The sequence below is a fragment of the Canis aureus genome, chromosome 17, assembly GCF_053574225.1.
Source record: "Canis aureus isolate CA01 chromosome 17, VMU_Caureus_v.1.0, whole genome shotgun sequence".
Lineage (NCBI taxonomy): Eukaryota > Metazoa > Chordata > Mammalia > Carnivora > Canidae > Canis > Canis aureus.
The window spans coordinates 36031871-36057465 of NC_135627.1; the positions used below are offsets into that span (position 1 = coordinate 36031871).

At 35.3% G+C, this 25595-nt stretch overlaps 1 long non-coding RNA gene across 2 annotated transcripts in view; it reads left to right on the top strand.

The window, feature by feature from the left end:
- The first annotated feature begins 20575 nt into the window (after window positions 1-20575).
- LOC144287526 (uncharacterized) overlaps window positions 20576-25595 on the top strand; it is a 117349-nt gene continuing 112329 nt past the window's right edge. For both annotated transcript variants that reach the window (XR_013355309.1, XR_013355310.1), the window contains exons 1-2: window positions 20576-20671; window positions 20890-21011. This is a non-coding gene — a long non-coding RNA (uncharacterized LOC144287526). The remainder of the gene's footprint in view (window positions 20672-20889; window positions 21012-25595) is intronic.

Sequence of the window (25595 nt, forward strand, 5' to 3'; positions counted from 1 at the left end):
CGTGGGATTCGATCCCGGGTCTCCAGGATCGCACCCTGGGCCAAAGGCCAGCGCTAAACCGCTGCGCCACCCAGGGATCCCAAATTTAAACATCTTATTTGGTATGGTACAAATATTTTAACAGGGAACGTTTCATTTTTTTAACTTTGCATTTTTTAATCCAAATATTTCTCTTTGTCTCACCAACAAACCATATTCAACTAGTCATTGAGATTTCAACCATGGTTTCAATTTCTTTGATTATATCAATTATGTCAGTGTTTAAGGGACAAGAAATAGGAAATTATTTACTTCTTTATAGTTAACTCTTTCCTTGTTTATCTATTTTATTTCAGATTTTAGCTGTATACAATACTTTGCATTTTAGCTGGTTTTCAGTAGCTAAACATTGCTAGTATATGGCTACCTAGATGTATTTTATTTTTTTTTTTTTTTTTTTTTTTTTTTTTTTTTGAAAGAATTTTTTTTTTTTTATTGGTGTTCAATTTACTAACATACAGAATAACACCCAGTGCCCGTCACCCATTCACTCCCACCCCCCGCCCTCCTCCCCTTCTACCACCCCTAGTTCGTTTCCCAGAGTTAGCAGTCTTTATGTTCTGTCTCCCTTTCTGATATTTCCTACCCATTTCTTCTCCCTTCCCTTATTTTCCCTTTCACTATTATTTATATTCCCCAAATGAATGAGAACATATAATGTTTGTCCTTCTCCGACTGACTTACTTCACTCAGCATAATACCCTCCAGTTCCATCCACGTTGAAGCAAATGGTGGGTATTTGTCATTTCTAATAGCTGAGTAATATTCCATTGTATACATAAACCACATCTTCTTTATCCATTCATCTTTCGTTGGACACCGAGGCTCCTTCCACAGTTTGGCTATCGTGGCCATTGCTGCTAGAAACATCGGGGTGCAGGTGTCCCAGCGTTTCATTGCATTTGTATCTTTGGGGTAAATCCCCAACAGTGCAATTGCTGGGTCGTAGGGCAGGTCTATTTTTAACTGTTTGAGGAACCTCCACACAGTTTTCCACAGTGGCTGCACCAGTTCACATTCCCACCAACAGTGTAAGAGGGTTCCCTTTTCTCCACATCCTCTCCAACATTTGTTGTTTCCTGCCTTGTTAATTTTCCCCATTCTCACTGGTGTGAGGTGGTATCTCATTGTGGTTTTGATTTGTATTTCCCTGATGGCAAGTGATGCAGAGCATTTTCTCATATGCATGTTGGCCATGTCTATGTCTTCTTCTGTGAGATTTCTGTTCATGTCTTTTGCCCATTTCATGATTGGATTGTTTGTTTCTTTGGTGTTGAGTTTAATAAGTTCTTTATAGATCTTGGAAACTAGCCCTTTATCTGATATGTCATTTGCAAATATCTTCTCCCATTCTGTAGGTTGTCTTTGAGTTTTGTTGACTGTATCCTTTGCTGTGCAAAAGCTTCTTATCTTGATGAAGTCCCAATAGTTCATTTTTGCTTTTGTTTCTTTTGCCTTTGTGGATGTATCTTGCAAGAAGTTACTATGGCCGAGTTCAAAAAGGGTGTTGCCTGTGTTCTTCTCTAGGATTTTGATGGAATCTTGTCTCACATTTAGATCTTTCATCCATTTTGAGTTTATCTTTGTGTATGGTGAAAGAGAGTGGTCTAGTTTCATTCTTCTGCATGTGGATGTCCAATTTTCCCAGCACCATTTATTGACGAGACTGTCTTTCTTCCAATGGATAGTCTTTCCTCCTTTATCGAATATTAGTTGCCCATAAAGTTCAGGGTCCACTTCTGGATTCTCTATTCTGTTCCACTGATCTATGTGTCTGTTTTTGTGCCAGTACCACACTGTCTTGATGACCACAGCTTTGTAGTACAACCTGAAATCTGGCATTGTGATGCCCCCAGATATGGTTTTCTTTTTTAAAATTCCCCTGGCTATTCGGGGTCTTTTCTGATTCCACACAAATCTTAAAATAATTTGTTCTAACTCTCTGAAGAAAGTCCATGGTATTTTGATAGGGATTGCATTAAACGTGTATATTGCCCTGGGTAACATTGACATTTTCACAATATTAATTCTGCCAATCCATGAGCATGGAATATTTTTCCATCTCTTTGTGTCTTCCTCAATTTCTTTCAGAAGTGTTCTATAGTTTTGAGGGTATAGATCCTTTACATCTTTGCTACCTAGATGTATTTTAGAACAACAACAACAAAAATAAGTGCTGTGTTATTTTGATGGAGTCAATGGACAATTGCTTACTTGTGTCTGGAGGTAATCATTCTGTTTATTAAAATGGATGTTATTCCTTTTTTTCTTCAAGTTATTTTGTTTATGGCTTATATTAATATTTGGGATCTTGGAAAAAGTATATATTTAACCTATTAATTGCTTTTTATTCCACTTTTTTTCTCTTAAGCTCAATAAATGACTGAAAATTCGCTTGCAGTTTAAATGATATATTGCTATTTAGTTGCTATTCAATGATAAATGTTAATTGGTAACAAAAATCAAAATCAAAAGTCATGTATTAAAAAAAAAAAAGTCATGTATTTGTTTTTGCTCTGTTTGGTTTATCTTTGTCCTGTCAGAATCAAAGAAGTGGAGGGGACACATCATTCTTGCATTGCATTGTTTTTTCTTTGCCTTATGTCACTTATTAGACTTAGGCAACACATTCCAACTCGAGTATCACACGAGGGCTTAAAATGTAATAATAGCCTTATAAGTAGATAAATTAGAAAGTTTTATTTATGAAGTGAAGAACATTAAGGAATTTAACTTGTAGCTCTATGGTAGATTTAACATTCTACCATAGACATCATTGCTTTGGGTAATATGTTGCCTCTGTCCACCTCCTTTCCATACGACTTTCCTTACAGGACTCCACTCAATGAAATTCATTTTACTTTAGAATAAATTTATTTATTATACTATTTTTCTTTGTGACAAAAGAAACCAAGAGAGCATGGCAAGGGGGGAGATTCATTAAGAGACAAAAGGAGGTGCTTGTAAGTAGAAAGAATAGGTCAACTTTGCTTTTTCAAAATTTTGTGACATCATCTTTCTTATATGACTGTAGTTTGGATTATAATCTTTCCTTACATTGATGCTGTAAAACTGAGATTAATTTGTGGATGTGATGAGGCTCTAAAGAAAATCAGAAATCCTGTGCAAAAGGGAGGGCATCTCCTTCTCTGGAGCTAGTGAACAGTTTCTATTTCTTTCTACCTTCTATAATCCTGACTAAAAAAAAGGAAAAAAAAAGGAAAAAAAAAAAAAAAAAAGAAAAACCAACAATTAATATGTTTCTTTAGTTTGTATCATGTAAAATCACCTTAAATTAACTATTTTTTCCTTATAAATACATGAGTGGTCTCTTTTAAATAAGCATGTGCATAATTATTTTTACCATCATGATCAACCTCATTACTAATAGTGAATTTTGCATCCATTTTTGGTGACAACACTCATTGATTAGTCAGCCTCTCCCTGATCCATGGGGGCAGGCAGGCTCTCTGACAATGACCATAACCCTCATAACACCCCTGGCCAATTGTGCAGGAAGTCATTCCCTCCCAATTTCTGCAATGAGCAACTTATTCCCTAAAGTGTGAGATTTGATTACCTTTTCTCAGCATGCATTCAGACAAATGTTATTATTGGTCATAAAATTATCCAGCCCAGTGACCTATGGTGACAGTGAATTTCACAAGGTGACTGCCTGCTGAGTGAAGCATCTCCTTTTATTTGTTCTAAATATTTTATATTATGGGGCTTGAAAATAGAGGAAGTAACTTCAGATGTTTAAATACAGTGGCTCTGACCTTCTAAGTTACCAAGATTTTCACATACATTTTTCTCCCCTTCCCTTCATAGAGTAGGGTTGTCAAATTTAGCAAGGATTTCAAGTTAAATCTGAACTTATGATAAAAATGATTTTATTCTAAGTATGTGCCGGGCAATATCTGGGACATCTTTATGCTAAAATTTGAAATGTGTTGTTTATCTGAAATTAAAGCTCAACAAGGTGTTCCGTATTTTATCTGCCAACCTTTTCACTGAGTGATCATTTTCACCTTGGCTTCGCCAAAACCATTTATATTGCTATAGGTTGTCCGTATCTAAATTGCTGATTCAATTAACTTCCTTTAAGTGTTGTGTACAGAGAAATGTGACAGTTTGTCTAAAACTCTTTGAATCACTCAGGAGGTAAGTAGGATGGAATGCTTGCTGGAAATATTTTCAGTTCAAACCCCAAATATGTTTGTTTAAGAAAGAGAGAGAGAGAGAGAGAAAGAGAGAGAGAATGGGCAAGAGGAAGTCAAACAAGATTTTTTTTCTTTTGATAGATTGTTTTAGAGAGACACTGAAGCATTGGTTCTGAATAAAAATGTCCATTTCCTTTTTCTTCCCTCTTAGAACTATTCTCATGCATGGATTTATACGTAAAATTCATAAGTGACTGCTGAACTTGGCCCTGTTACATAACTAAATCTAGATCTAACTGTTGTCTGAATGCAATTGTCACCTTAGGGGAATCTGTGTAGCACTGAAAAGGTCATGAGAGCACCTGCCCAGATGTTAGCAGATTGTGATTCTCTGTGCTCGAACTGTGGCCGGTAGAGATTATTTGTGGGGTAAAACACTAATATACTACCCCTCTCTTAGCCACAAAGGCTCTGTTCCAAGAGCCCCAGTGGATGCCTGAAACCATAGATAGTACTGAACCCTATAGATACTGTCTTTTTTTCCTGTACATACATACCCATGATTAACAATAACTAATAATAAATAGAACAACTTAACAATATACTGTAATAAAAGCTATGTGAATATGATCTCTCTCTCTCTCAAAATATCTTATTGAACAGTGCTCAACTTTTTATGATGATGTGAAATGATAAAATGCCTATGTAATGAGATGAAGTGAGGAGGATGTTATAGGCTCTGTGAATTAGGTTTAGGCAACCTTGACCTTCTGACATATCATCAGAAGGAGGATCTCCTGCTTCCTGTCTACAGTTGAAGGCAGGTAGCTGAAGCTGTGGAAAGTGAAACCATGGATAAGGAGCAGCTGCTGTATACCCTCAGAGGAAGTTGCTGAGCAAGGCAGTTCACTGGGTACGTACTCTGCTATAGTGAATAAACCTGTGTGCAAACATTTCCTGCCTCACCAGAAGAAGATGAGTATTTTATCCTACTTGAACAAAATTCTGTAAACAGAACACTTGGAGTGATGGAATTCCATACATACCTACGGGGGAGAAAATGTATTTCAATGACTGACCATAATCCCCTTGAAACATGGCTAGAGATCTTTCAATGGTGACTGCCAGACTACAGTAATTGTTTATGGCATTGTTAGTGTAAAGTAAGGGTTGCGCTATAGAGCCTCTTTGGAACATGGCAATGCAGATTTTCTTAAAATTCTCTGGAGAAATCCAGACACCTCAGTGTAATTTTTGTCGGGTGTGTTCCTTATATCAACTTTAGCTGTAGCTGAAGAAAACAATAATTATTCTGAGCCGAGGATTCTGACTACTTCATAGACATACAACATAGTAATGACTCAAAGTTAGACCCAAGGGAAGGTGCAATCGGGTCCCTGATCACATCTTTTGTGGGAGACTCAGGAATCCTATTTTGCTTTGAAACTATAGAATTCTATTTTTGAATATAAAAAATAGTTATAAAAATGAACAATGTATCATGCATGTAGTGGAGAATGTTATTGGAAAGAGATAAAAAACAGACTGATACCATTGCTATCTGTAGCTGATGTTATGAAGAGGCCCAGGTGCCCATGATGCCATATAGAACTGTGCGCAAAAGATGTTAAATAATCATACTCATTTTCTATGGGAGGTCACGATCTAACACCAGACTGTGGGGAATTGCATAGTCAAAAGAAGGCCTTAGAAACAGATAACTAAATCCCTCAAAAGTTTCAGAACAAACAAAGAAGGAGAAAATGTTTACTTTGGTATATTTTCCCCCTCATTTACAAAACACAATGATGAAAGCCACTCTTTATTAAGGGCGTGCTCAATCTTTGTATATGTTATCTCCACCATCCCTATAGTTGCTGGATATAATGCCAATAGGGATGAAGTATCAGATTGCAGTTCTCATTTTATAAATAGGTATCTTGTTTGAGTTCATGCATCACATTACAGGATCAGGGCAGAAGAAAGACTGGAGTAACAGAAAAGAACCAAACCAAACTAAGTAAAAAAATGTTTTTTCTACTACACCCTCCAACTAGTGGTTCTGTACAGGCAGTGATTTTAGGTCTCAGAATGGATTTGGCAGTGATGGAGATATTTTTGTTTGCCACAACTGTGGGGAAGGAGAGAGGAAGAGTGTTAGGCATCTAGTGGGTAGAGGCCTGGATGCTGCTAAAGATCCTACCACGTACAGGAACATGACTGCAACAAAAATTATTTGGACCCAATTGCCAGGGTTGAGTAATACTGATTTAGGATAGGCAGGCTGGTAAACTACTCTTTTTTTTAGTTTTATCTTAGTTTTATCCTTTAACTAAGAAAGTTCTCTTAGTTTTATCCTTTAACTAAGAAAGTTCTCTGTTATACTCAGAATTACTTAGGTAGCCAAGAGCTCAAGTTTTCCTGCTATTCTACTGAGGAGGTAGGTGGATTGGGGTAAATCTTGCCAAGGTACAGATTCCTTTCTCCAAGGAAACAGGAAAATTATAAAAACTTAAACTTACTGAGATTCTAATAGCCATCCTAATCAGGTCAAATGCACACACATACACACACAAGCACACACATGCACAACTCATGGTTTTCTCAAACTTAAAGGCTTCAGTATTATTCTAGATGCCTAGGCTCAAAATCATATAGCTCTTCATCCTATCCCTGAGGCAATGAACCTTATTGTCAATGGTCTTGTTTTAGAGCCTTATGATATCCTATCTGTGTTTTTTCAAAAGCCTCTCCTTTTATCCAGTCCTGTCTATGCATACAAAATCTTAACTCTCTCATTCCCTGGTTTAACATGCCAACTCACAGACAAAAAATAATTTGTCTCTGGATTAGTTTTGGCTGTGAGTGACACACAACTCAACGCAGTAGTGGCTAGAGCATTTCAAAGCCCTGGCCCACAAAGTTTTTTTTTTTTTTTTAAGTTTCCAGACTACTTCCAGATCACTATTTTGTCATCCCTGCAGTATAGGCTTCATCTCATGGTCCAACAGAGGTAGTCCAGATTGACTTCTGATCCACATATAGGCAACAAGGAGGAGGGGAGGGCAAAAAAGGGCATGGCCTCCTTCTCTGAAGACGCCTCTTGGAATTTACATGAAGAACTCTGCCTTGCTATCATTCCTAGTAACTGAGTCAGATGATGGCATGCAGCTGCAGAAGAGGCTAGGAAATGTTTTTATTTTGGGTAGTCAAACCATAGGGGTTCAGTTGCTAAAGGAAGAGGAGCGTCGTTAAAGGAAAAATAGCCATCATTCTCTGCCACTCAAACAAAAAAGCAACTACTTATTGACATGACAGTAGGTATCAAATTATTCAACCTAACAACTGAGGCTCCTGAAATAAACCTCACCGGGGCACATGGGTAGCCTTGAGTTGATTTCATCTTGGTTGAGCCTGACTTGATTTCAGCTCAGGTTATGATCTCGGGATCATGAAATCAAGCCCCATGTCAGGTTCCACACTCAGTGTGGAGTCTGCTGAGATTCCCTCCCTTTTCCACTGCCCCTCTCCCCACTTGTGCACTCTTTCTCTCACTCTCTCAAATAAATAAATAAAATCTTAGAAAACATAAGTGAAATAAAATAAGCCTCACCCTAGCTTTTCAGCCTCCCTTTTGTCAGGTTACGATATCTATGAATGCCAAAACTGATTTAAACATGCTATTATTATTGTTGTTTCTTCTTTCTGGTCTTCCATCTTTATTCTTCTTGCTTTCCATTGACATCACTATCCATATTTGGATACAAATATCCTCAAATCTGAGGCTGAACCTCAATTTTTATCACCACTCCATAACCCTTCTCATTATTTCACATATCATCCCAACTGGCCACTGGCACTTCAGGTCCCTTTGGATCTGCTGGATCAGGTGGTACAAATAGCAAAGTACCCTGAACAGCAGCTTGGACCTATTGCAGAGCTTTCTCTTATCCTGGGACCCTCTCAGAACCAGCAGCTTTCTGGATGTTTTGATAAATGGGTGAGGGTAACACACCCACATGGGGACTATGCTGCCTTTGAGTTCCAAGGAGATCCCCTTCAAGACACACATAATAGCTTTCTGGTCATTGGTGCAATGTTTAAGCTGAGTTGAGTCTTCACTTTGTCTAGTAATATTAGGAACAACCAGCCCATCTTATATTCATTATTTTGCCAAATGTTTGAAACTATTATATACACAGTCACATAGATCCTTGCTTTTTATAGTTGGTTGATAAGAAGTATCCAATGGTGATGTTCTGTGAATCTCTATTGCGAGGTTACACCATGGACTATCATTGCCTTCTTTACTGCTGGGTAGAGAGTCCTTAACATCCTTAAGTTTTATCACACTAGAGCTCCAGAAACCCTAGGATGAATTTAGAAAATTTATCCTTAACCTTCTGTTTCTGTAGAACCACTTTCAGTATCAAATACTTAGTGTTCTCCAAAGATACAGAACCAATAGTATACACATTTAACCCTTCAACAATGTAGGGGTTAGGGGTACCAACCCCTGTGCTGGTGAAAATCCATTTATAACCCTGGAATCCCCAGAAAGTTAACTACTGATAGCCTACTATCAGAATCCTTACTGATAGCATGAACAGTTAGTTGATTAACATATATTTTATATGTTGTATTATGTACTGTATTCTTACAAATAAAGTAAGCTAGAAAAAAGAAAATATTATTAATAAGACCATAAGAAAGAAAAATACATTTACAATATTTCATTATATTTATAAAAGAAAAATTTTGTATAAGTGGACCTGCACAGTTCAAATCTGTGTTGTTCAATGGTCAACTGTATACATATGTACATATATATATATTTATATAGTGATTTATTATAAGAAATTGGTTCCCATGATTACAGAGGCTGGCAAGGCACAAGATCCATAGTCAGTAAAATGGAGACCCAAGAGAGCCATGGTTGTAGTTCCAGTCTCAATCCTGGTTGGCTTGAGACCCAGGAATGGCTGATATTTCATTATGAATCCAAAGGCAAGAAAACAAAAATAAAAACTGATGTCCCAACTGGCAAGCAGTCAGGCAGAAGGAATTTTCCTTGTTGCTGGGAGGCTCAGCTTTTTTATTATATTTAAGTTTTCAACTGTTTGGATGAGGCCCACCTACATTAGTGAGAACAATTTGCTTTACTCAGCCTATGGATCCAGATGTTAATCTCATTCAGAAACTCTCTTACAGACATACCCAAAATGATGTTTGACCAAAGGACCAAATAAGGATCCTGTGGCCCAGTCAAGTTGACACATAAAGTGAACGGTCACACTCCTATTGTAAAATTCTCTGCTATAAACCGTTCATTTATTGATTGTAACTACTGATGCTTATTGACTGAGTTAATTATTTCATTAAATGGCACAAAATACTTACTTGCTTGTTTCAACATGCCTTCTCTGAAGAAGATAATTTTCTCTTATCAGCTAGTGCTATTAGGTTATTCTGAAATGCTTGTCACTTGGAAAACAGGATAGATGTCTAACTTTACTTCTATTTGCTTTGTCTTAGCAGAAGGAGTTAATTCCCTATTATGTCCCGTGGGGTTCAATGAATTGTTTTTGCCTTTTTTTTTTTTTTTTTTTTTTGCTTTCTCTTTATCTTCTAAAAAATGTATATTTTAGAACTCCAGGTTTCATTAATCGGTGTTTCAATCATTTGTATTTATTACTTTTTTTTTTTTTTGCTTAAATTATTTTTTAAAGATTTATTTATTTATTTATTTGAGAGAGAGAGGGAGAGAGAGAAAGTGAGCAAGCCTGAGTGGGGTGGAGGGAGGGACAGAAAGAGAGAAAGAGAGAAACAGACTCCCTGCTGAGTGCTGTGGAGCCCTATAGGGGGCTGGATTCCACAACCCTGAGATCTTGACCTAAGCCGAAACCAAGAGTCCCATGCTTAACTGAGTGAGCCATCCAGGCACCCCTCTGCTTAAATTGTTTTATCTTTGGTTAGAGTGAGTCCCTTAATATGGGCTTCTTTTTTGTGCGATTTTTTTGTTTTGTTTTTGTTTTTTTTCTGCATAACTTACTGGTTTTTGAAAGTGTTCCATGTTTTTTGGAGCAACAGTATTTACAGATTTTATTTCCTGTCTTAGACCTATAACGAACTCAAGAAGCTTTGGTTTCTTGCTATTTAAGGACAATAGTCTGGGTACTGATTGTGTTTATTACTCTTAAGTACTCAATAGTTGTAAGTCTTAATAATAGACAGAATAAAGTATATACATATTTTTTAAAAGAAACAAATAAGTTCATATTTATATTTATATTTCAAGTTTGTTGTGGTCATATGTGGATATGTATAAGAAAAATATAGAGTTGTAAAATATATTAAAATTAATTCAGTATGTTACTGGTGGGAGAGTCTGTGTTGTGTGAATGGAGGTGTCAGTCCTTGGATTCCCCACAAGAAGATTTACATGGGGTCTGTTCTGGAATAAAGACAATCATAAAGAAAGTAGCAAGCACAATGCAGTTTATTAAAGCAAAAGTTCACTCTCAGAGTGAGAGAGCAGGTGAATTCCATGGTGGAACCAGCCCTATGTGCTTCTGAGACTAGATATTTGTTGTGTCTTTCTTGGATAGGAGGAGCTGTGACACATAGTGAGATGGTCTCTAATGGAGACTGCTTTCAATCATTTGAGGAACTCCTCCCATAAGTTGGGAGGGGGAGTTTGTGATCCTACAAGGTCAGTCCTGGTAGCCTTTCTCAATGTGGTAGGGGGTGGTAGGGGGTGGGGGTTGTAACTGCATTGCGAATATATTATCATGAATCTAGGGGTTGCCCTGGGACAGAAGTGGAAAACTAGAGTGCAGGCTTCACACCTGTGATTCTTGATTGGTCAGTCCCAAGTTCTTGGAAGCCACAAGGTCAGGATGTTGTGCCCCTGGGCTTTTAATGTGTAGCTTATTTATCAATAAGCTCATTGATAAATGAGCTCACGTCTCTATCATTCCCCTTCAAGAACTTAGGACTCTGCCTCCTTCCTGCATTCCTTCCGCTGTTCATGTCTCGCTTCTACCTAACAAATCGTCTTATTTGTAGTAGCATATGGCAGGATAATCCATCTTTTGAAACTAAACTCAAGTGTCCTTTCTTCCTACTGAACCACCTCATGATCCTTGAAGCTGGTGTTTTGACCATGCCATGACCCCAAAGCTATGGGGTCAGCCTATTTGGATAAACTTCTAAGTATGCTATGTATAAGATAAATAATCTTGGGAAAACAACTCACACATCTAAGTCCAGTCACTTTAGCTGGCAAAATAGAAGAAAAATAGTTTCTATCTACCTTAAATAATTGAGGTAAGGATTAAATGAGATAATAAATATTAAAATAATTGGAACACTGCCTGATAAATAATAACCATTTGGTAAATGTTAGTAATTCATAAATAAATCATGGCACATTGTAAATGGAATTATATTCTAACTAGAATTATTTATGTGTATTGAAATCATATTTAGTGTACTTTAAGTTTCTTGAGGGCAGAGTCTACATTTAAATCACCATTACATTCTCATTTATATCCCTCCTCAAAAAAAAAAAAAAAACTGAATTGTCTGAGTTCCTTTGCTGAATGCCTTGCACAAGTGCATACCTACTATAGTTGATGATTGGGAAGTGTGTGTTTGTGGGTGCTTATGAGTGTTTATGTGGGAGGAGAGAGACAAAGGAGAGACAGAGAAACAAATAAGAGAGAGAGAGAAGTGAGAGAAGAAAAGGAAGGAGGGAGGGAGAAAAAGAAGGAGAAAAGGAAGATCATACTTGATATTTTCTCCATTCTTTTTGAACTTCTTTTTTTCCTAAGGATTTATTTATTGGAATACCTGTCAGCTCAGTCAGTAAAATGTGGGACTCTTGATTTTGGCTCAGGTCATGATTTCAGGGTCCATGCTTAGCTGGGAGAATGCTTGAGATTCTCTCCCTCTCCCTCTGACTCTCCCCTGACTTGTGCTTTCTGTCTATAAATAAATAAATAAAGTATTTTTAAAATTATTTCTTTATTTTAGAGAGTGCAGAGGAGAGGGGCAGAGGGCGAGGGAGAGAGAGAAGCTCAAGGAGACTCCACATTGAGCAAGGAGCAGAGGCTCGAAGGGAGTGTCATGCTGGGGGGGTGGTGGCTTGATCTCCTGACCCTGAGATCCTGACCTGAGCCAAAATCAAGTCAGGTGCTTAACTGACTGAGCCACCCCAGACATTACCTTGTTAAACTTCTGAAAGAAAATTCACTAGGGTGTTATCCAATATTTGTATGGAGACTAATCCACATACACAAATAGATTTCAAAACCATCTTTTGTAGTTTTGCTTCAGGTCATTTGGTAGAATGTCTGGCTTATCTGCTGAGCAAATAAGGCCAAATTCTCAGCCAACTCTGGCAGCTGATCTTATGGAACAATATTCACTAGAGGTAATCCAAGGAGACCAGATTCCTCTTGTCCATCACACTCTCCCTCCTATTTCAGGGAATCTCCCAGTAATATGTCAGGTCCATGTGTTAGATGATGGGGGCAGGCTGCTAATTGACTTTCACGTTTTCAAATGGCATGATTAGGGAAAAACCAGCCTTTCCACAGGTATGATTATTTAGGCCAGGTTACAAAAGATATGATATAACAGAATGTTGTCTTCAGCTCTATCCTCTCAGTTCAGGGCCAGAACTGGAGAAAAAATCAACTCCTTCCCTCTGTCATCACAGAACTCAACAGTACAGTTGTATAACAGCATGAGAACTGCAAGATTTGCCACATTAGTGATGATAGTTGAAGAATAGTGCACCCTTCCCTGCTCAGAAAGTGTATATGTGTGGGGGGCAGGTGGGAGAGTGTGGTGCTTAGAAGGAGGCAGTGAGGCATGTAATTTGTCTAGAAAGAGAAATCCATATTAATGGCATACTTGTGAGTTTCTTCCTAACTCTTCCTGTTCTCATCTCAATCTTCTTTGCATGTTCTTCATTCTTTACTCTGACTATAAATGTTGGCACTTTAAATATCATTTATAGTCCCATGAATCCCACATTTATATTTCCAGCCTAGATATCTCTTCTGAATTAAAGACTTATGAGCTGATTTATTCATTGCATTCCTTTATTCATTTTTTTTCACTATTGAAATCCACCTCTGTGCTAGGCTTTGTTATAAGTCCTGGGAAGATAGCAAGGAACAAAAATATAATATTCTTTTGGGTTCCTTATCCATATTTTTTCATACTTTTTAATATATAAAAATATCTCTCTTTTATTGTTTGAATTCTGGATAATTTCCTTATAATGTGTTTCCCACTATTTCTATGAAATAATATTTGAAACATTTTGACATTTTTTTCATGTATTTTGCCTCTCACTAGTGGTAGTTTATTTGCTCAAGTGTTTCATAATTTTGGATTTTGCACTCATCTACAGTGCTGCCTGCATAGAAGGCTGCCATTCTAGAGCACCTGTACATTATCTATGGGACCTGCACATCAGAAATGAGTCAAAGGGCTGCCACCGATGTTTCTTGCAAGTAGCAAGGTGGCCACCAAGTTACAAATGCAAATGCCCAATTTCCCTGATATACAGGCCTGAAATTTCAATTTTTTTGAAAAACGTTTCTTTATAATGAATTTCTTTAAAAATAAGATTTTATGTATTTACTTAAGAGAGTGAGAGACTCAGCATGAGTAGGGGGAGGAGCAGGACAGGGAGAAGCTGACTCTCTGCTGAGCAGGGAGCTCGATGTGGGGCTAGATCCCAGGACCTGGAGATCATGACCTGAGCTAAGGCAGGCAGTTAACTGAATGAGCCACTCAGATACCCCAGAAAAACATTTATTTTTTTTTAAAGATTTTATTTATTTATCCATGAAAGACATAGAGAAAGAGGCAGAGACATAGGCAAAGGGAGAAGCAGGCCCACCATGTAAGAAGCCCGATATGGGACTCGATCCTGGGACTCTAGGATCATGCCCTGAGCCGAAGCAGACACTCAACTGCTGAGCCACTCAGGCGTTCCAAAACGTTTTGTTTTTAAAGATTGATTTATTTGAAAAAGAGAGAGAGAGACAGAGAAGAGGGAAGGATAGTAGGAGAGGAAGAGAAAACATTTTTGTTTTCTTATCCAAACTTTAATTGAACCAGAAAAGCTCTCCGGTTGTATCCTTATTATGTGGAGAAGATATTCATCTTAGTCATTCTTATCTTTTCTGAGGATGCAGCCCTTTGAATGCCAAGAATTCTACTCTCACAACTTTGTGGTCATTAAAATAAAATCTCTAAGGGTGCCTGGGTGGCTCAGTCGTTTAAATATCTGACTGTTGGTTTCAGCTCAGGTCATGATCTCATGGCTTGTGGGAATGAGCCCCACATCCTCTCTCAAGCAGGGATTCTGCTTGGGATTCTCTCCCTCTGTCCTTTCCCCAGGTCTCCCATCCTTACGCACATGCTCTTTCTCACTCTCTCTAAAATAAATAAATAAATCTTAAAACCAAACCAAACCTCTAGAGTATTTCAAGAGTCTTCTTCCCCCTAGCCAACAGCTTCAGTGTCAACTTGAATATTTAAGAGTGTCTTCTTCTTTGTTACTTTTATTATGACTATTAAATATTTAAATCATATAAAAAGTGTAGAAAATAAGTTGATAAAGACTCAAAATACTGTATATAGAGATTAAAAATAAAATATCATCGGTAGAATTAAAGTTTTCTGTGAAGGCTTACCCAATTCTATTCCCTCTCTACCCTCTTCAGATAGAAACTTGATTCTGAAGTGGACATTTATAAATTCCATGGAGATTTTTATACTTTTGCCACATATCTAAGAGCCCCAAAATATATATCGTTTTCTATATTAACATACAGTATATATCTTTCTGCAACTTTAATTTGGCAAAAAAAAAAAAAAAACAAACTGTGAGATTAAATCATGTTGATATATGTAGCATTAGTCATTCATTTTCATTTTCCATATTGCACTTCATTGTATAAATATGCCACAATTTATCAACCCATTTATTTTTTTGTTTGTAGACATTTAGGGTATTGCCACATTTTGATATTAAATGCAATGCTCCAAGGAATATTTATACATAAGTCTTTTTGTATACAAGAGCTACTCCTAGTATGTATACCTAGTAATTGCTGAGTCCTAGAGTACATAAATTTTAAACTTTACAACTTTTTCCAGATTATCTCCAAGGTTATTTTTAAAATCAGTTTACAACTACAAACCAACAGTGCATAAAGTTTTCTACCATTCTGCATATTTATCAACACAATTTTGTCAGACTTTCAAATTTTGCCAGTCTAATGAAACTGAAATAATGTTTTTATTTTAACTTATATTTACCTAATTAATATGAGGCTGAACGTCTTGCATATTTACTATTTTTTTTTGTTTTATACATTTTTCACTGCCAATTCATATACTTTATTTTCCAATAGAATGCCTACCTTTCTTTAAATTATTTATAAGAGTTCCATATAAATTCAAATAATATTCTTTTATGCATTGTGAATATTTGTCTCTGATCCTTTTTAAATTTTTGTATGATTTGATAACTAAGAATTTTTTTTTAATTTCAAAGCATCCAGATTTTTAAAATGGTTTGTACCTTTTACACCTTGTTCAAGAATTTCTTCCTATCCTGAGATCATAATGATATTTTCCTGTTCTTTGTACAAAAGTTTAAAGTTTAACTTCATGTTTAGGTGTTGTAATCTGCATGGAATTTATTTTTGCCTATGGCTGGAAACAGGATTTCGAATTTATTTAGGCCCCTTGGATTGCTAACTATTATTGACTAGTGCATTATTTTTCCACTGATCTGTAACACTAAGTCTTCTATTTGTCAAGTTCGCATGTGAGCAAACAAATGATCACAGTGTCAAATGAGGCTTATACAAATTATAGATCTGACCTAGTATCAAACTTTACAAATAATTTTAAGCACACCAATAATTAAGAAATCCAAGTAAAACAAGCTAGTGATATGTAGAATGTACTCTGGCCTGATTATATGAGGTATTTCAGAGAGATTTGTAGTCCATAACTTAGAGAGATGAGAGTCGTATTAGTCATGAAACATCTCCATTTTATATTCTAGTAGTTACATTTCCTTGGGAGCTATGGCCCCCACATTCATAGATTCTAAATTGGTTGTCCACAAGACAGCCCAGGCACACTAGAAAATACCATTTCTGAGTGCCTGGGTGGCTCAGTGGTTGAGCATCTGCTTTTAGCTCAGGATGTGATCCCGGGTCCTGGGATTGAGTCCTGCATCAGGCTCCCTGCGGGGAGCCTGCTTCTCCCTCTGCCTATGTCTCTGCCTCCCTCTCTCTGTCTCTCATGAATAAATAAATACAATCTTAAAAAAAAAAAGAAAAAATAGCATTTCCTCTCCCATGAGCTCATACCATGTAACACATTTGCTAGAAGATCTTCCATTAAAGATTTTTATGAGGAGATTTGGTAAGGCTGCCTTCTTTCTCCCTTTTGTGGGGTCATCTCCCTCTCAAGTTTGACAATGAATCTCAATCTTGCTGTTAACCATTTCCATCCTATCATGTATAGGTGGTTATACTTCTGGGGTCCCTATTATCTTCTACCAATCACCAATTCCTATACCAAAATTACAGTGAATTAATGAGGACACAAGAAAGTACAGCACAATAGTTAAGAATATAAGCTAGAGTGATTATATTTATGCCTGGTTCTGCTCTTTAATATGTAATATTGCATACCATCTTTTTCCCTTTGGGTCATGTACTTTTAGGTTAATTATGTAGTTTCTTAGAAAAATGCCTTGACTTTAGTACTTCTTGGTAATAGTAGTTATTCCAACTATTATGTAGTTTTATAATAATAAAAACTGCTATAAACTGTTGATATCTGGCAGAGTGATTTCTCAGCTGCCTTCCCCAACTCCCAGACACACACATACTTTTCACATGCTTTGTTATTTTTCTTCAAAATTATATTGTCTCTCTTTACCCTTTACATCATCGCCATGTATTATAGAATCAGCTTTTCAGGAATTTTGAGATGAGAGTGATTATAATAAATTGATATCTTATATAGTATGTCTTCCTATTTTTGATTAGAGAATATTTCTCTATTAAGGTCTTTTATGACTTTGATTAATTTTTAAAATTTTCCTCATAAAAGACATATATCTTCTTTGGATTATTGTACTAAGTACCATGTATTGTTGGCTGATATGGGTAAATGTATTTATTTTTAGAAAAGTATATCCTTATTTTAGGTTCATAGGAATTCAATTTATTTTTATACATTGTTATATCCACTGATTTTGTTGAATTCTAATTAATTTCCTAATTTGTCTAATTGATTTTTCTATAAAGATAAGCATTATTTATAAACAATGAGTTTTCTTCTATCTTTTCCAATTATTTTACATATTAGATATTTTTGTTGTTTTGCTGAGTTTATCTAGGACTTAAAGTTTTTGATGAATAGAAACTCTTTCTTTTTGACTATAAAGGCAGTTCTTTTTTTTTTTCCTTAAAGATTTTATCCATTTATTCATGAGAGAAAACAAAGAGAGAGGCAGAGATATAGGCAGAGGGAGAAGAAGGCTCCCTGCAGAACTCGATCCCAGGATCCTGGGATACAACCTGAACCAAAGGCAGACACTTAACCACTGAGCCACCCAGGTGCCGCTATAAAGACAATTCTTACATTGTTCCACTCTTAAGTATATAGTCTGCGTTTGTTTGTTGAGTCCTTCTGTCAGATTAAAGAAGTTCTTTTTACACATAGTTTGTAATAAATTGTCTTGAATATATTTAAAATTATTTCAAATATATTTTCTGAGGTGGTTGTATATATTTTTCTTTAACTTGTTAATATAATGGATTACATCAGTAGATTTTTTAAATTAAATTACTGTTATATTTCTAAGATAAACTAAAACTAGTCATGCTATATTATTTATTTTTCAATACACAATGGGTTTGTATATTGATAACACTTAGATAACAATGGGTTTGTGTATTGATAACACTTAGATAACACTTAGAATTTTTTGTATTTATAGTTATAATTTTATGCCTTAAATTTATTATTTACATAATGTCCATCTCTGATTTTGTATCATGCATACTAATTTCATAAAACAGGGAACAATTTGGTTAAATATTACACTTTAACTTGTAACTGTAGCAGAGCTTGTAAAAAACTCTTGACTATTACGTGTCCATGGAAAGTGAGTATATTCTGAATTCAACATTTAAGATTTTTTTTTGACACTTAAGATTTTCTTAAGCTGGGGATCCCTGGGTGGCTCAGCGGTTTAGCGCCTGCCTTTGGCCCAGGGCGCGATCCTGGAGTCCCGGGATCAAGTCCCACATCAGGCTCCCAGCATGGAGCCTGCTTCTCCCTCTGCCTATGTCTCTGCCTCTCTCTCCCCCTATATCTATCATGAATAAATAAAATAAAATCTTAAAAAAAAAACATTAAAAAAAAGATTTTCTTAAGCTAATTTTAGTATTTTTTATAGTGTTCTCAAATTTGTTCATTTCCTATTAAGTTTAAAATTTACTGATAGAAAATCCTTCAGAGAATTTCTCTAATTATGAACTGTTTTCACTATTAATATTGTTTATTTGTGAGGTCTCTTTTCTTAATTTTCTCTGGTGTGTGATTTTTTTTTTTATTAAACATTTCAGTTTTGCTTGAATCAAGATGCGTTCTTGAATCATTTTGGCTGGATTTTTATATGCCATTAATAATGCTTTTTCACTTTCTTAATGAAAAATTCATTTACCAATTTTTACTGTGATATATATACAAATAAATGAGAAATTCTATTAAAATGAATGCCATAATTATGGGTTTAGAATTTCTCTTCATAATTTTCTTGAGTTTTGGTTTTGCTTTGGGGCTTGTTATTAGGTGTACAAAAGTTTAGGCCTGTTTTTATAGTTAGTTCCTCCTTTTTCAGGATGAAGTAACTGTCTTCATTTCTACTAACACATTATGCCTTAATGTGTATTTAGTTTGATATTTACCTATATATCTCATCTGCCAGTTATATATTTTCACATTCCTTAATGTATTTTCTATTTCCTTGTGTTGGGGGGTGTCCTTATGTATAACTTGTATCTATGATAACTATTACATAGATTTTTCCTTTTGTTTTTAATCTGAAGTCTTTTTTATTTAACAGGATTAATTTATTTATGTTCATCATATGCAGTCTTTTGAATGCAATATAGGTACAAATTTCCTTTCTTATGTGGGTCAAAGGCTACTAAAAGTATTCTGGTAAATATTTAGCAATTTCTCAAGGAAAAAAAGAAGTAAAGGAAAAACCTTAGTTTGTAGTGTCTGCCAATTACTGTAATGTGAATACTCCCACGTGACTGATTTCAAACTACTGTTACTGAAAACATAAATACTCCTGGTTTTGTACACAACCATATATCTTGTACCTAGCACAGTACCAGGCATATACAAAATGCTTGGTTAAAAAAAAATCATTGAACAGTAGACAAATATTTGCAGCATGATATAAGAAGCGATATAAAAGTGTGAGAGTACTTGCAAATAGGCTTACTCCCTTGCATATCATCAAATTGCATTCCAAAGAAGAGGAGTGTCCTAAAAATTCTGTTTACAGAGTATCACAATATTATTTTTAAAAATGATTACATATTTACTCATGTGATATCTCCTCCTTCCCAAGGGCCTATGATATAATTCTGACATAATAGACAAACTAAACTGTGCTATCAGATTGGTAAGTGATGAGTTAATTAAGCCTTTTTCAAACTTTGTGTACTACCTAGATTAAATTTCTCTAAGCCTCAATTTCATTACGTATAATTTCTTTTTTGCAACCACTTCACATATTTGTGGCAAGGAGTAAATGGAATAAAATGAAATTACTTAGCCCTTTACTTAGCCTATTGCAGTTGTGTGCAAAGAAGCCAACTCCCTTCACTTATTATTTCCAACTAGTGTAGGAATGCATTGGAGTCATTTTTAAGCATTATCTAGAATTACCCATTAAGTTTGGAACATGGGCAAAGTACTGGGAGGCTACTGTGTTTGGGTTTTATGGATTGTGTATCATTTTTTTTTAAGATTTCTAATTTATTTATTCATGAGATACACAGAGCACAAAAGAAAGTGGCAGAGACACAGACAGGGAGAAGCAGGCTCCACGCAGGGGGCCAGACGTGGGACTTGATCCCCAGGTTCCTAGGATCACAACCCGGGCTGAAGGCGGCGCTAAACCACTGAACCCCCCCCCGGGCTGCCCGTGTATCAGTTTTTTAATGTCATAATAATTTTGCGTAACAAAGTATGTCGACACTCAGTGGCTCAAAACAAACATTTATTTGGCACACAAGATAGCAGTTCAATAATTAATGCTGGACTATCTTTTGGTCTTGCAAGGGCTCATTTACATGACTGGGGATGCACTGGTTACAAGTTGGAAGGTGAAGCATCTGGCAGTCAGCTTTCTTTCTTTTTTTTTTTTTTTTTGGTGTTCAATTTACTAACATACAGAATAACCCCCAGTGCCCGTCACCCATTCACTCCCACCCCCCGCCCTCCTCCCCTTCCACCACCCCTAGTTCGTTTCCCAGAGTTAGCAGTCTTTACGTTCTGTCTCCCTTTCTGATATTTCCCACACATTTCTTCTCCCTTTCTATAGGATAGAGTTACTTGGTTCTGCACTCACATCCTTCCAGCAGACGAAATAGGCAAGTTCTTATGAAAATAGCAAGAATCCAATATGATGAGACTACTTTAGTGGCTGCTGCTCCTTTGATCAAAGTAAGTCACATGTCGAAGCCCTGAGTCAGTGTTGAGGTGGGCCAGAGCGCTGGTGGAAGGCTTGGATACCGGTTGGTGTGAACCATTGTGGCCATTGATGGCTATTTGTGTATTTGTGTAGCAAAAGTGGGATTTAACTATAAAGTTTTACCTCTAACCTTTAATAATTCAAATATATTTAATATATAGGCTATGTATAGATAAGTAAATCATAAAGTAGTTTTAAAATGTAGAAAGGAATAATCACTTCACCTTGAAATCAACAAGAAAATGTTAAATAGGATTTATAGCTTGACATGGAAGATGGGAGCCGGGAGGAAGTTCATTGGAGGAAAAGGATAAATAAGCAAAAGCATAAAATAAGAATGAATGTGGTATCTGGGGGAGATGAGAGGAAGCCAGGCTAAAGCAGGTTTGTGTAGGTGTATGTTAAAATATGGCTTCAGACTGCTTTGGACTATGGTACCTAAATGCCTTATATGAGATCACAATTTATTGCCCTTCCTTTCAAGATAACTATAAATACATAGGACATACTTCAGATACCTAAGCATTGAGGTTGAGATGTTTATGGAAGGTAAGAAAATAAAAACAGTATTTGGGAATGGACCTATAATCGAATTATTTACAACACGTGAATAAATGCTTCAGATAATTAAAAAGGAAATAGCATCATAAAGCTAATGTTATAAAATCTCAAATAAAGTGTATTGAAATGTTGGAATATACCTAGATGCTATTTTTTTCAGAGAATATTAAAGAGTATATCATAATTTATAATATCAAAATCAGGGTAAATCAAATCGAGATTAATTTCTGAGTTAGGTACTCAATATAAAGATGCATTAAGGACACATGATGTCTGAACTGTTTACCTTGACTATTTTGTTTTATTTTTTACTACGGGCACACTACTAACAAAGAAGGTGTTCAAACATTTTCTTACTTTATTTCAGTGCATGCTTTAGAATAGTTTTATACATTTTTTGGAAATTCAATGAAGTTGGTGAACTTTTCAGTTAAGAGATACATTCTTGTCACTCAGCTAGGTAATTTTTGCCTTATGAAGACAAAGAGAGGGGGACAGAAATATATCAAAATGTATTATGTAAAAAAATGTATTATGTAAATTTGTTTCCAAAGTCATTCATATTGCTCAATGTAGCTCACAAACACACAGTTTAAACAGGTTACGTTTAAGTGCACTCTGATATAATTAGAGGCTAGCTGAAGGCTCAGGGTATAACTTGAGCAAAATTATCAATTCCATTTTCTCAGATTAGTAAACCCAAATATTACAATATTTCACTCTATAGTAATTTTCATTTGTTTTTTTGTTAATTAATTCCCTCTGTAATAAACAGATTAGTTTCTCTCATGACATGCATTCATATAAAAGTCACTGCATTCAAATAAAAGATTGCTACCTATATGGTGATCACATTTTTATTAAGTCAGTGCTCCAGGGCAAAGGAAGCAGTTTGAAGTTTTGAGGAATCAAGCTCAAAACTGCAAACAATAAAATTCAATATATAAGTACCACATCATTTATGACAGGTGAATTATTAAGATGAACTTCATTCTGAGATATAAAATTATTTTTCTTATATCAATTTATTAGATCTGCTTGAAATAAGACATGAATATTCTTGTGCGCATTTAGAGCACTCCAAATATGTTCTTATATAGCAAGAGACACTAGAGAGAGATGCAATGTTACAATCAGGGATGACACTTAAGGGTAGTAAATTAATTCCATCAAACCCCAAGTATTTATTCTTGAGTTACTTCATATACATTGACCTGGACTATACAGTCTCCTAGGTTTGCTTTCATATGTGGCTCAAAGTACAATTTGCTTTAGCTAACAGTATCATTATAAAGTAAATCAAGTCTTTTGAAGTGTGTTTTTTCCCTTTAGTTCTGTTTGTTTTAAACTAATTGGTCTCTATTTTAAATAATTTATGGAAATAGTTCTCAAATATTGGTCTGAGAACTCCTTTACACTATTAAAATTTATCAAGACCCTGAAGAACTATTATTTATGTGGTTTATATCTATTAATATTTATCATGGAAGAAATTAAAAATGAAATTTATAATATATGTATTTATTATTTTGAAACACCAATATAAATCCTCCATACATTAACATAAGTAATATACACTGATAAAAATAATTTTCTCAGAAGAGTTAGTAAGAAAAGTTCCATTGTTTGGCAAATCCCTTTAAAATCTGACTTCACATAAGACAACTGGATTTTACACCTCTTCCTTTCAACTTATTGAAATCTGGTTGGTTGGTTGGGTGCTTGGTTGGTTGAAGGATATGACAATAATCCAACCTCACAAGATCTATATTTGGAGAAGGGAGACTTAATTTAATTGTCTTTTCAGATAATTGTGGCTATTCTTACTTGCTACTATACCAAATTTAATAAATGGTAATTTATGTGGAATATGAATCATCTTAATAATCTTTATGTACTTTGAAGTTATGGGTCTATTTTATGTTTTGAACACATTTTTTCCCAAGCATGATTTGTTAACTGCACTTTGTTATTTTGGAAAAAAAATTGGTTTATGGAGTTATGCAGATCTCCTAAATGTTGAAATATCTCATAATATAATAAAAAATACTATTCATTATTTGCAGCTGCAATATCATAATTCTTCTGAATCTGTTAAGCTCAGGAGGGCAGATATAGGTTTTTGAAACTTGTATTTTCACTTGAAAATTTGACTTTTATCATCTGCAATTAATACTATTATTTGTTTTTTATGACTAACAGACTTTTTTTGTTTATTGTCAAGAAACTGTCTACCAAATGCCCAAGTCTGAATATCCATAGGTTCCTTCTCAGTTCCTCTTTCAATTAAGGATGATGTTTTTGATAAAAATGGCTAATTCAGCCCATAACTGAGAGAAACAGGTGCTTTTCCTCAAAACAGTCATACTTTGGTATGCAGCCAAAGTGTTTTCAGCACAGTTCTCATTTTGTTAAACAGAATATTAAAAAGATGTAATTAAAAGTATAAATTAAAAAAAATATTTTATTTATTTAACAGAGAGAGAGAGCACACAAATAGGGGAACAGCAGAGGGAAAAGCAGACTCCCCACTGAGCAGGGAGCCTAATGTGGGGGCTCGATCCCAGGAGCCTGAGCCAAAGGCAGATGCTTAACCGACTGAGCTACCTAAGCACCCCAAAGGTATAATTTAATGAGATTAAGAACACTTACTAGTTTACCAACACATTCTTAGGTGAAACTGGATTTTTTTTTTCCTACAAGTTCATGGTGATGAAGAAAATAATAACTACTATCAGAATCTGATGTCATTGCCTTGATTTATACTGTGGGAAAAACAATTTAAGCCATCACTGTTTTGGCACCATCTGCTCAAATATCAGCATAGTGAAAAGGAAAACAACATCATAGAATAATTATTATGAAAGTATTTTTTATTTCAAGGACTTCCTGAAAGGAAGTCAATTCCAATGCCCCCCCACCGCCACCCCAGGAGTAGCAGGAGGTCCACAGACCACACTTTTGAGAAATTTTGATCTATTAATTTAAAATCATTTACTGTGAGCACAGATTCATTTATTAAATCAGTACTATTCAAATTAAAATTATTTCACATTAATGTTTTCAAATATGAAATATGTTGGTATTTTTCATCATAATTTTAAAAAATCGAAATGATAAATGTTGAATAAATGTACATTATGAACTATAGATGCTAAAAATAGCACAACCAAACATATATAACAAAATGTTCATAATATTTGCAACTCTGAATATTCACTAATTATCATAAAAGCTTAAAAAAAGAGGAAAAATAATTTCTAATTTCCTATTACTGCAAGTGTGTTTTCATAAATTTGGAAAATCTCTCTGGGTCTCTGTATTTAACTTCTATTTTATAACAATATGCTACAATAGAAAAAAGTATATATTTAGATTACATATACCACGTATATATTAGGTGTATGTGTGTGTGTGTGTGTGTGTGTGTGTATTTATTTATTTATTTATTTATTTATTTATTTATTTATTTATTTCCCAGTCCTACCCTAGAAGAATTTAATTCCAGGGAAATCAGATTTTTTTTTAAAGATTTTATTTATTTATTCATGATAGTCACACACACACAGAGAGAGAGAGAGAGAGAGAGAGGCAGAGACACAGGCAGAAGGAGAAGCAGGCTCCTTGCAGGGAGCCCGACGTGGGATTCGATCCCGGGTCTCCAGGATCACACCCTGGGCCAAAGGCAGGTGCCAAACCGCTGTGCCACCCAGGGATCCCGGAAATCAGATTTTTTTTTAAGTCTATATTAAAACTTCAAAATAACAGTACTTCAATTGACTTTTCTTCCCTCAGATTATCCCTTTTAAGCTCTAGGAATTTTTTTTTAATGTGCAAAATTAGTGGAAGTTTATGTTTCTTAGGTAGCTCTTTTTACTTATGATGTCAAAACTTTTGATATACCTATTTTATCTCTCAAGATCAGAGTCAGATGATGTTTTCCTTTGGAATCTTATCTATCTCATGTCATTTTATGGCTTTTAAAAAAATATTTT